General features: G+C 33.3%; 1 protein-coding gene across 7 annotated transcripts in view; it reads right to left on the bottom strand.

The window, feature by feature from the left end:
* The window catches only part of LOC117173390 (AT-rich interactive domain-containing protein 2), a 343,637-nt gene that overhangs the window by 139,329 nt on the left and 190,446 nt on the right, over positions 1 to 13,862 (bottom strand). The gene's annotated exons all lie outside the window — the stretch shown is intronic.

Raw genomic sequence — 13,862 nt, forward strand, 5'->3', positions numbered from 1 at the left:
AAGAGGGAGCTCTTCTTAATATTTTGACACCAAAATCATGTCGATACACCTTACCGACTGCGAGTAAAGCCACCCACGCTTTAACTTGACAGACTGTAGCAGGTAAAGTGATGGGGTCTATTCTCTAGATGCAATAATCGAGATGTACACGTTTTGAAGAAGATGCAATAAACGAGGTTTGACTGTAAGTTGAAATCGGTTTCACATTTTTTTGTATAATATTGTACAAAAATATTATTGGATATAATCCATGAAAATTTTAATTATATACCATTACAACTTATTCGGTTTTCGACATTCAAGCGACGGGCCGATCGAATAACAAAAAATCGAACAAAACGTGGCACGGTTCGAATGTCAGTTTTTCGAAATTTGATCGGTCGGTCGATCGATTTGAACAAAACGATTAGACCGTAGCACATTTTGAATTCGGGTTTCCTGCATTCGAAGTGCGTTAAATGTCGGTTCGAAATCGGATCGAATTTTTTTTACACAGTTCTAAGAAAAATTCTTACTTTAGTGAAATGGTTTTTTTCTGAAAACCTCTTTGACAGATATGGCTAAAAGTTTCACATTTTGACGACCAGACTTATCGAAAAAAAAAGATTCATACCCACTAAAATTAGAAAAATTAACGATTTTTGGGTATACAGCATGTTTTGAGGCTGTTTTCATCCCCAAACATCCAAGTATGTAAGTCATCATTTTTTAGTAACTAAAATCACTAGAGATTTTTTATTTAACTGCTACTGTATGAAAGCAATTGCAAATGTATAGAGGAAGCGTGCATATGTACATACTTCTTTATTTGCTGATTACTTACCCTAATGTTCTATCGCTTCAATACTATTTTTAATTTTAAGTTTTGATTTTATTACGAAAAGACACGAAAAATTATCCTGATTCTCATTTTATATAAAGGTACTATGAGATTTCAAATTCAAGCTATTAATAAGTAACCATTTCCCTGTTTCAGTACTTAACGGTCACAAAAACAATATTCTTATTCTTTTAAAGCACGGTGTGGATCCGTTTCGTGTTTTTAAGTGATTGCATTTCCTAATAGTACAATAACAAAAATCTCTCGTGACTGCACTTACCTAGAAATAATTATTTCTTTCCTTCAATATTTAAAAGATGTAAAAGATCAAAGTAAAAGATTCAAACGCTACTTTTGCAAAGAAACGCTTCCTGTGTATGTTTAAAAGTGATTTTTTAGGCCTAACTAATAATACAAAAAATCTTTGGTGATTTATCTCTTACGAAATGTTAATTTCTCTAATTAAGAAATGATTAGGCAATCCTTTACAAAAATTCAAAATAATATTCCAGTCGTTTACAGCCTACAACTTCCTTCCTCCGTTAAACACGATTTAATATCCTCGTAGATTAATCAGAAAACCTTGCGTGACTTTAGTTATTGTTAGTTATTATTATTTAGTAATAAACAAACCTTGAAGAAAATTCAGAGATATATCTTAGTAAGTAAACGTTTCTTGTACTCATTATTAAGTAATTTCCTACGCTCATATTTCAATCAGAACATATCTTGTGTTTTTTTTTCTCCTTAAGGAAGACCATTTTCCTGGTTTCAATTTTTAAGGGAAGTTAAAACATCCCTAAAAATTAATTCAAAGACATATTATTGCTATGCACGCTTCATCTATTTATTTGAAATTGATTTCATACCGTAGCACAGTTGAATGCAAAATCTCTAGTGATTTGAGTTACTAAGAAATTATCATTTCCATACTTGCATGTTTAAAGTATGAAAATGCACGCAAAACATGCTGTATATCCATAAAATCGTTAATCACCAATTATGAATTTGGGGATTCATGTACGTCCAGTTCATTGGACCTATTCCCCTATTATTCGATGAACATAACCTAAAACGCCAGAAAGTATGTATCTAATCAAAAGCTCACAATCGAAATATGTTTTGAGCCAGGACTGGAAAACCTGTAATTTTAAGTTTACATATAGACACACAAACTTTTTAGGTTATGTTCATCGAATAGTGAATTCATTTCACGATTAATACCTCTCTTATGCAGTAAGTTTCGGTTGATCTTATTTGATTGCGAAATGCTATGTAGGAAGATTTTTGAACCCGATAACCCATTTTCCTCCCACTTTGCGCCGTGACGGCGTGGGGTCTGTAATAGCCGAATGGACGAATTGATATGCGAACTCTTCTGCATATGCATGATCTTGGCGAGGCGATATCAAGGGCCGTAAGACCCATGGAACTACCAATAACGAGTAGAATAGAACCGGGACGGCAAGCATTTTAGTCGCAGATACCTTGTTCAACGTCGACAGGTCGGAAGTCCAAATCTGTCGAAGAAGACGCTTATATCTGATTCGAGGAGACGCCTTCACAGATGTTATGTCCTAAAGGCGGCTCTCAGGCACGACTAGGTATGTATAGGGCTTTGCAGTGTCAATATATCTTATAACACCCATATCTATAAGCTCAAGGATCTCCGGTTACGCCAGTGATTTGTCCTTGCTTCAGATGAAGCCTGGCGCACTTTTCAAACCCAAAGTCCATACCAATAAATCCAATATACCCATTGACGATATTTCAAGCATCTAAAGTAGCTTTAAACTAGAAGCATAGATCTTCAGGTCATCCATATAAATTACATGAGTGCTCTTCTGCTTGCGATTATTTTGTCGCTGCAGAGGTACCCAGGAGAATTGCACAGTGCGAGAGATCGTAGCAGAAGTGTGATGCAAAAGAGTAGAAGGCTCATAGTGTGACCTTGAAAGACAGTAGGAAACGCTGTTTGTTGTCGCACGATAATTTTTAGAGACATAGTGAATCTAGTTTTTCAAAGGAGCCATCAATTGAAGGGTCGGATGCAATAACCACCTTAGCGCATCTTTTTGTATGACAGCCAAATTCGAAGGTTGTTTAGTTTTTTAGTTATTTAAAGAAAACGGAATTTTCCAACGAAACAAAAATCAATACTTTTTTGGGTTGAACTCGCCAGATCTTTGCCTGGATTGAATATTCTTTTTTGAAAATTTTATGTAACGTTTTTCAACATATTCTACAACATATTCTTGAGCATATTCTACGACTGTGTTTACGAAGTTTAAAAAACATTTCAGGGCCGTTTAGTGAATTTAAAAAATACTTTCTTCGAAATCTTGGATGCATGTGTACAAACGAGAAAGTTGTGTGAGGAAGTTTGGAATGTGGACAACTTCCAGTAATAAAAATCTTCCTTAGGGATCAAAGAAGTTTTTCCAAAAAGTTTTAGATCTTTTGTCACCAGGGGAAGAAAGTGAGGATGATGTGAAAATTATGTATGGTGTGATGCGCTCGACTCGGATCGTACGCCAACGTACGCCAACCCGTCACGCTATGTTCTCAAGATCCGAGTCGAGCGCATCACGCCGCACAAAATTTTCACATCATCCTCACTTTTTTCCCTTATGACAAAAGATCTAAAACTTTTTGGAAAAACTTCTTTGATCCCTGAGGAAGATTTTTATTACTGGAAGTTGTCAACATTACAAACTTCCTCACACAACTTTCTCGTTTGTATATATGCATCCAAGATTTCGAAGAAAGTATTTTTTAAATTCATTAGACGGCCCTGAAATGTTTTTTAAACTTTCTAAGCACAGTCGTAGAATATGCTCAAAAATATGTTGTAGAATATGTTGAAGAACGTTATATACAATTTTCAAGAAAAAATATTAATTCCAGGCAAAGATCTGGCGAGTTCAACCCAAGAAAGTATTGATTTATGTTTCGTTGTAAAATTCCGTTTTATTTAAATAACTGAAAAACTAAACAACCTTCGAATTTGGTTGTCATACAAAAAAGGTGCGCCATGAAATTCTCGACAAGTATTGACTAACGACACTCGAATCTGAATAATTTTCCAAATTTGCTCCGCGGACAATAATTTTTCGCATGTTCGAGCGCTAAGGTAGTTATTGAATACGCCTCTTAAATTTCTTTATGTATCTCACTATGTGTTGTTGAACCTGCAAGATTTCCAACAGACAGATAATAACTCTACGAGATGTTGAATCAAAAGCTTTCCGGTAGTCAATCCAAGCCACCGACAGGTAGCGTTGGTAGAATGCTGTCTTTTTACAGACACACCTGTCAATTAGCAGGTTCTCTCGGCAGCCTCTTACATTTTTTATCAGGTATCTCTCTCCGCAGACCCAATTCTTCGAACAATAATATCGTTTGGGATAGCTGTAAAGATCGTATAAGGCATGTGCCTACAAGTTATTCGCCTTCAGTTATCTGCGCTGGACAAGTCGCCGTTCTTCAGTAGGAGTATAAGTGTGTCCTAATATCAGCCACTACGGAATGGACGTCTCCGACTTGTAACTAGGTCTCGGATACGGGATAAAAAAATCAAACATTACATCTGTAAAACTTCTACTTTACTACTCTTCCCTCTCGTTGATTCTAGCTAAGGGTACTTCGCCTACGACGCCTACACAAGGCCCTCGGGGCCTCAGTAGTCCTTGCGTCCTGTCTACGGACAGGTCATTCTGTATCTTTCGGTCAAAAAACAAAAAGTATTCTTATATCAAGTATAAAAGAAGTGTAATTCACTAGACCGTCACACATCCTTATTTCTATGAAAAATGTATGGATAAATTTAGAACTTTTTTACGAACAGTTCGAATTTCCTACGAATAGTTCCTGAAAATTGTATACTTAAATATAAAAATGAAAAATTTTATTTGTGCGATTTTATTTATCCTATTCTATCATAAAAAAGAGGTTGCGATATAATCTCGAAGTCTGAAGCCACATTATCTCTTCACCTATTGGTTGGATTTAAACGCGCCGCCTATTCTTTAGAATTGAGATCAGAATCAGAATCGAGATCAGCGGAATCTATTATGAAGGCAATGCATGCGCACCGAAATGCGATATAGAATCATTTTCAGGTTAAGAACAGAGCTGCGTATTATGAAACCAAGGCATTTCCACCGAAGTGCGCTCTAGCCCTGATGTGCTCCGTTTGGCGGCGGAATACAAGTCGAGTCTGGAGTTTGAATTCTACAATTTCGAATTGCATTTCATTCAACGCTGGCTCTAAGACATCAAGGCACATTCGAGGGATCTGTTTACATAATGGATGTAAACATTCCTAGCAATCGTGCCGAATTCGAGTGGAGCTTTTATATGTTTTTTTAAACATTTATTTAATCTACAAACATTGTAATTATTTAAATAATTTTCATAAATGGCTATTTTTTAAAGTATACATTAAATGTATCATGTTGCTTTCTGAATTTACAAGAAATATTAATGATTTAAACAATTTTATTTTAAAAATTAAGATTAAGAATGTCTATCCGATGACTCTTTTCTATGTTGCTTTGTAAACCTACAAGAACTAATAATGATTGAAACAATTTTAATTACAAAATTAAGAGTTTGTCTCTTTGTACAAGTAAACTTGTTTACGAAGTTAACTAAAAATGCCTATACAATGACTCTTTTTTATGCTGCTTTTCAAATTTATAAGAACTATTAATTATTTCAACAATTTTAATTGAACAATTAAAAGTTGGGCCTTTATCCTACGAGTGAATTTGTTTTCGAAATCAACTAAGAATGTCTATACGATGACTCTTTTCTATGTTGCTTTGCAAATTTACAAGAACTATTGAGTATTTGAAGAATTTCCATTAAAAACTTCAGAGTTTGGCCTTTTTTCTACAAGTCAATTTTTTTACGGAGTTAAATAAGAGTGTCTAACGGATGACTCTTTTCTATGTTGCTTTGCAAATTTACAAGTACTATTATTCATTTAATTAATTTCAATTTAAAAAGAACAGTTTAACCTTTTTTCTACGAGTTACTTTTATTACGAAGTCAAGGAAGAATTATTATACAATGACTCTTTTATGCTGCTTTCAAATTTACAAGAACTGTTAATTATTTAAACAATTTTAGTTCAAAAATTAGAAGTTTGGCCTTTATCCTACGAGTCAATTTGTTTTCGAAATCAACTAAGAATGTCTATCCGATCACTCTTTTCTGTGTTGCTTTGCAAAGTTACAAGAACTATTGAGTATTTAAAGAATTTCAATTTAAAAACTAAAAGGTTAACCGTTATGATACGAGTCAATTTTTTGACGGAGTCAACTAAGAATGCCTATCGGATGACTCTTTTCTATTTTGCTTTGTAAATTTACAAGAACTATTATTTATTTAAAGTATTTCAATTTAAAAATAAGAGTTTAACCTTTGTTCTGCGAGTTAATTTTTTTACGAAGTCAACTAATAATGTCTATCGGGTGACTCTTTTCTATTTTCTATTTCTACTTTCTATTTAAATAAAAGTTATTAAAGCAAAAATGAATATCACGCTATCATATTAAACTTCATTTACAAATAAAATAATACCAAGTAAATCAGTGGGCCGCGCGCGAATGAACTTTTAGTGTTTATAAATTCTGGAAACATCAAACTCGACAGTTTCTACACATAAACCATGAGTGCGTACACACCCGCAGCCACCGAGGCTGAACAATGTAGGTATAATAGAAAATCTAACCACTCATCCGACGAATTCAAATCACACATACGCGTACACATACGCACCGAGCGGGTGGGCGAGAGTGAGCGCGGAGGGTCACGTAAAGACGAACCTACGTCCTAGTTCCCAAATTTGTCGGGCAAGCTCGTGAGTGCTCTGTGAAACTTTTCCCAGTAAGTCATAATATTTTTGTAATTATTCACGGGAAAAAAAGTGATGAGCGGTTTTAGACTTGTCATATCGAGTTCGTCAATTCTTTCTCAAAATTTGCAGATTATTTACGAAATTACATCAATGTCCAATGAATTTTTCTCATATCCGAGACCTAGCTACTAGTTCGTGACTTTTTTACGTATAAATTTTTTCCGTGTAGATGTGATGAAGATGTCGCGAATCTCCTTGATGTGAATAATGTTCTCATTTGTTTTCCTCCACTTTCATTGTTTTGACCTTGTAAACCCACCCTCCCCCACTCCTATAACTGAATATTATATTCAATATATGCACTTCGAAAAATATTTCACATTAAATTACAGCGGATATTAAATTCATATATAATACATTCGTGATTCGTATATTAAAAGTATATTCATTTTATAAATATTTTTAACGGTGCAGATTGTCACAGATCAGGAAAAACTAGAAAATAAGGGAAAAGTCACATTAAATAACAATCAAAAGTTATTGAAATTAAAAATTTTAGATTAATTTTTTGCGTATTCCATGATTGACGAAAAATTTTTTCAATTTTAATGACCACTGCTTTGAAGTTCTACAATTTTTTGTTCTGGTATCCTGATTATCTAATCTTGATGAGTTTTAAATTAAACTTATTTAATTTACAGAGCTTACAATTTATAATCATTTATTTTTGAAGTTTTCAATCTTAAATTTCAATATTTTGAATGTTATAATTTCAAGATTAGTTTCGAATACTTAAAATAGAAAATTGTTTAGCTTTAAGGATTTCAATTTCAAAATTTGAATTCTCGAACCTTTTTCAGGGACCCGAACGGAACGAAAGTCTTTTGGTTATGACTCGATTAAATTGAATCAGAAAAAGTCCATGATATATTTCAGGTTGTTTATAACGTAACGAAACTCAGCGTTAATCATTTCTTTTTTTAGAGAAAATCGAGTGAAAATAGTTAAGATTATTAATCACGAAATAAAAATTCATAATATATAGCTATTATCTGACATAACGAACCGAAAACTTAAACCGAACACGGAGAAAAATCACGAGATGTGAGTTCACGGAAGCGCGTGATTTAAGAGCTACAATTTTTGCGTGAAATAAGGACACAGAATTCAAGATATGAATTATCGGACTTCGTAATTTTTTATGTCCGCGACGTTAAAAATAAATCACAACGCACATGATTTTGTGACTTTAGGTCTCTGACTTCAAAAATAAAATCATGGTAGGATCCGTGCTTTAAAATTAGGGGCTATCAATAAACCACGAAAACAGTCGAGGGGCGGGGGCATAGAAAAAGTCCACCATTGTCCACGAGGGTGCCCAGGGGATCTAGTCGAAGTCCACGTGGACTCACGTTCTCTTGAATCTGCAGATTTATTTATACGCTTGTAATGAAGTATCCTGAAGGTGGGCAAAGCTGGAAGTACCACATTCTCAAAACAACGTCAGACCCATGCTATAATTAAGGGCTCATTTAAACCTCTTGTATGATCCCCGGCGCAATTTTTAAAAAACAACCCCTATCACAAAAAAGTACCCTGAAAAATAAATATATACTAATTATAAAAGAGAGTACATCAGAATTGATGGCTCATTTAGGCTCTTCAACGTTCTCAAAATAAAATTTCCCAAACCAGCCCTTAATATAAAAAACTAACCGTTACACAAAAAAGCTATTAAGAGCACTATAATATAAGTATATATTAATATTGTATATTTGATGATCTGAATATAAATCACTAAAATGAGAATTATTATAATTATTACCAAAAATCTTTTTTAGACATTTTATAGTTGAATTAGTATATTATACTATACTATATTATAAGTATAATTTACTCTAAATGCATGTTTATTTTTTAGGTTAGTTTTTTTGTGATAGTTTTTTTTATAGAAAAATTGCGCCGGGGGTCACGCAAGAGCCTTAAATGAGACCTCAATGCGTTTATTTGAAAAAATGCAAAGCCCCAAATTTGGCTTTTGGTTATTAAATGAGCATTAAATGAGACCTTAATTCTGCCGTCCTGATGAAGAAACACTCATCTGCATTTTTATCAAAAATGAGTTTTTTATATGGTTGGATTCGTAATGAAAAGACGAATTTAACTATGCTAATCATTATTAAAAATTGTAATTAAATCTCGAGATAATTAGGTCTCAATTAGCCTATCTACAGAGATTTTCGAGAATTCCTGCTGAAGAAACACACATCTGCAGAAATTCTAGCGTATCTACACGATTTCCAGGATTTGACATAGTGCTGAGCCCTGAGTTCCTGATGAAAAAAACACACCTGCGCAGATGTGTTTTTTTTACCAGGATCTTCGGTCTTCCTGCAGTCCGATTTCCTGAAATCGAATAGCTCAAGTACATGATAAGTTTCTTCACCAGGATTCGAGGGTAATTTTGAGCCACCGATCCTTATTTTCAATAGCTTATCTGCATTTTTTATTTGTCAAGTAAAAATAATTCTATTTAAATTATTTATAATAAAATTATTATTAATAATCTGAAATAATTATAGAAATATAATTAATACATTATTATCATTTTAGAGACTATCTTAACCATTTGGTGATATTTGAAAAATTGTTATTTTTTAAAAATAATTTTTAAAAATAATTTACAATAATCGCGCACATTTTTTAAATGTTAGTTCTACACTGATTTGTTTGTACTGATTCATTAATTTAATAATAAATTAATAATTACAACTTAATTTTATTTTTTAATTAATTACTGATTTGTTCATTTAATAATAAATTAATAATTGCTACTTAATTTTATTTTTGAATTAATTTTTGGAAAATTTGTAGTTGTTAAGTTTTTTCAGCAGGAAACTCGAAGGTTCTTCAAGGCGGATTCCTGCTTTCGGTAGATAGGCTTAGGCCTATCTACCGAAAGCAGGATTATCGGCGAATTTCTGCATTAATATTTAGCCTATCTACAGTTTTGCATATAAATAATTGGAATTCGCCATTTTTGTTTTTGTTTTAATGAATAGAGCATGTCCGATTTACGCAAGAACAGTACTTTTCTTTTCAAAAAATCTCATACGTTAAAAGGTACAGATGCAAACGCGTTTTATTGAATATCTCGGATCGTCTAAAATGCAGATGAGTGTTTCTTCATCAGGACGGCAGAATTATGGCATAGGTCTGACGCTGTTTGAACAAAGTGGTAATGCCAGCTTTACCCACGTGTATCCTGAGGTCTCCTAAGATATTTGAAATCTCCTGAAATATCCGTAGTCACATGAATTCAATTGAAGTCGCTTGAATTTGCGCAAAACAAATTGAATTCATAAGAGCCTTTTGGAAGTCATTGTGACCCGGTTCAAATTTAAAGCAGATCTATCAATATCCTGAGGTTTCGCGGAAAAAAAATTAGTTTAAAAAATCGATGTCACTCGTCGTCCCAAAAGTCGGGATAGATAGTCGATTATTTTTCATAAACTTGGCTAGAAATCCCCTTTTCAAAACCCCCAAATCAAGGGTTTTTCAAAAATCTCTGATATTACTTTCATTGTATACTACATACTAAGCCCAGTTTTCAGAAATGTTATAAGTTTTCAATATTTTCTATTTTTTTAGGACAAAATCTCATTTTGACAAACAAACTCATTATCAAAAAATTTGATAATTTTTTAACACTTTGCAAGCTATTCTAAAAATCATCTAAGTATGTAGAAACTTTATCCCGAAAGTGACTCTACAGGCTCAAAAAATAGTAAGATAATTTGCAAAGCTTTAAAAAATTATTTCAGTTTTTTTGTGATTCATAAAAATTAGATTTTGTCTTATAAAAATTAAAAATATTTCAGTTTTGCAAGATTTAAAAAAATCTAAGCTTAACGAATTCTAGATTTAAGAAAAACTTAATATTACTCTTTTTTCAAAACTCTGAGAATTAAGAATTTTTTAATTTCCATTTAATTCAGGATCTTGCAATTTTAATTGATACAATCTTTTCAATTTTTTAAGGAAAATATTGAGTGCGATAATGCTTCGAGATGCGCAAATACCTATTTGTGAAACAAGTATGCAAAGTAGGCGATTATCCACGAGTGTAAAACTTGCAGTACGAGTCTGAGGCACGAAGCGCAAGTCAAAGAAAAGCTGAAGCCAAATGCTGCAATCACACGAGTAACAATTTTATCCGTGCGCAAGTCTTTCAAACGAAATATTTCGCAACAACCCTTCGAAAAAAATATTGAGCGCTTCTTTAAACTTTTTCACATAACTTCCGCTCACGTTCAGCAGCTTTCATCAAATTTGTGTATAAGATTTTTAAAGAATTCTTGAGAATATTTTTTTCATGATGTGCAAAGTTACTTATCTCTAAACTTCACATCTGAATTCATTGCGTCGATTCGCAAAGTTGGTGTTTCAAAGTGCGCATGCGTCAATAGTATTCTCACACAGATTGCTGGATGGAATTATTGCTTTGCATATCATTTTTAGAGGCATAGGAGTCTTCACTTTCGAGGTAGGTGTGGTAAACTAACTGTACGATAACTTGAAAAGCTTTTAAAAATTATTTTAGTTTTTTTAGGTTTACAAAAATTAGATTTTGTCCTAGAAAAACTGAAAATATTGAAATTCTACAACATTTTTTACATTCTCATCACCTATGATTGAGAAAGTATTAGAATTGCCGGAAATTGGACATCACAGTTTTTCAAGGGATCTCCACGTTTCGAGACCCCCTGAATCCGAAAATTAAGTTATTACGATGGCGTCTGTCTGTCCGTCTGTCCGTAAATACGATAACTCCCGAAAAAATGAACGGTTCGAATCCATCTTCGACACACTTTTTTTAGCTCCTAAAAGAAAGGACGAGTTCCTTAACCAGCCATTTTTGATAAAAATTCAAAAAGTAAGAGCAGTTTGAACATTTTTGAGACCACTTTTTTCTGAATTGGAAAATTGTATGTACGGATATTTATAGTATTAAAAATAACCAACAATTTATCCCCATGACTTTTTTCGATAAAGAGAAAATTCTCAGAGTAATAGCATTTTCAAAATTTTTTTAATCACCCGAAAATCAAAATTTTAAGCCAAAAAACGCACGATATGAAAAAAGTCGAAAGAAGAAAAACATTTAATTTTGAAAGGCCTACAAGATTATCATAACAAATTTTTGGATTTTCTTAAATTTGTGTGGTCACACTATGTAGGACGCGAAAAAAGATGAATTAAAAAAAATTGTTATCCCAAAAAATATCTTCAATTTCGTTAAGAATCACTTCTGGATAGGACGCGTACTTTTTGTTTTATTCATAAAAAATAACATTGCAAATAAAAAAATAAAATAAAAATGTGTGAAAAAGCGACGAAAGTTACGAGAAAATCGAGAGCGCAGCGCGAGTGTCACAATGAGAATGTGTACCTCAAAGCCTACAGAGCTTTGAGAAACTTAATCATTGACTATACTTAATTAAGTCGACAATTCAGAATATGAAGACGCATAAAAATACTGCCATCTAAAAGAGATCTTTTTGATAAAGTGTAATTCAAGCATTTCAAATGCAAAGAATAAATATCCGAGCGCGAAGCGCGAGGTAACCCATCATCGAGCGCGAAGCGTGATATTTAACCGTCGCGCGCCCTAAGCGCGCTCAAATTTGCGAGCCACGCGCCCAGAGCGCGATGAGAATATGCCCGCAAGCGGGCAGATTTTTTGAATTGAGTATATTGTTCAGTATACAAAATAGGTTAATTTTAGCAGTCTTTGTAAAACTCTGAGAATTACACATAGTTTAAACTTACTTTTGCTCCACGGAACCTCATGATATTAACTGATCTATTTTAAATTTTATACAGGTTATAAAAACCACAAAAAGAAAATTTTCTGGGATCATTTTTTTTTTCGATTTACCCTAGTGAGCAGTTAGACAAATATACACTTCGTAAAAGTAATCAGTTTCGTGAAAATAAAATATCCTAAAGTCACTGAACGTTCCGAAAATTTTCTAAAGTCTTTTCAAATCTTCAGAAGTAAGTGAAGTCTCTTTAAATCATCTTTGAAATCCCCTAAATTTGAAAATGAAGTAATTTGAATTCTCATGAAGTCATATGAATTCACAGAAAATCACTTTATGTAAGACACGTCAAGTCACTTAAAAATCACTGAAATTCTCTTGAAAGCTTTTAAAGTCAGTTAAATCTTCTGAAGTCATTAATGAATTTTGAAGTCAGAGGTAGGCGTACTTAGTACTTACTTGTAGATATGAGTAGATCGAACTGCCAAACCCTCGGAAAAACTGAATTTCAGCCAATTCACAAATAAGTTCTTTTGGTCTCGTAGCTTTTGAATACCAAGATTGTCCATATTTTCATAAAATATGAAGTAAGCCAACGTGGGCAGAAGAAACAGGGGGGTCATCAAAAGTCCAAACTTTTCCAAAAGGGGGAGGGCGTGTGAAATATTAGTAAAAAATTGTCTACGTTGTATATTAGCGGCCCTTACCTACGCAAATACGGTTTCTCCGCCGACCGATCTTACTGCCAATTGCATACTGATATTGACAACAACGAAAATTCAGCTCAAAGAAATTTACATATTTTTTCACTATTTTTCAACAGATTTGAGGTGGCAAGCAACCCACTCTCCCGGGTCTGACACGGCACAATTCTACTTTAGTGACCATAACAATAAAAATGGAGACATTTTCTGATAAAACACGCCTGAAATTGATTAAAAAGGACATCCAATTTTACAATAACAGAAACAAGCAGGCAGATATACGCAAGATTTTAATTTTTAAAATGTTCTTTATTGAATACAAAGTAGCATTAAAATTCTCGCCGAAAGAACATATTTACTGTGATTGATTTTAATTGACATCTTTTAATTTGATGCAATAAATACGATATTTCTCAGTTGCATGTAAGATCGTGAGTACAGTTGCATTGCAAGCAAGCTGTTAATTTTATGCTAATCAGGCGAAAATGCTTTCAAACATGCAGGAATGTCACTTGTCCTCCGTGTGTATGAATCATCAACCAATACAAGATATACAGTCTGTCAAGTTAAAGCGTGGGTGGCTTTACTCGCAGTCGGTAAGGTGTATCGACATGATTTTGGTGTCAAAATATTAAGAAGAGCTCCCT

The sequence above is a fragment of the Belonocnema kinseyi genome, chromosome 5 (genome assembly GCF_010883055.1).
Source record: "Belonocnema kinseyi isolate 2016_QV_RU_SX_M_011 chromosome 5, B_treatae_v1, whole genome shotgun sequence".
NCBI lineage: Eukaryota > Metazoa > Arthropoda > Insecta > Hymenoptera > Cynipidae > Belonocnema > Belonocnema kinseyi.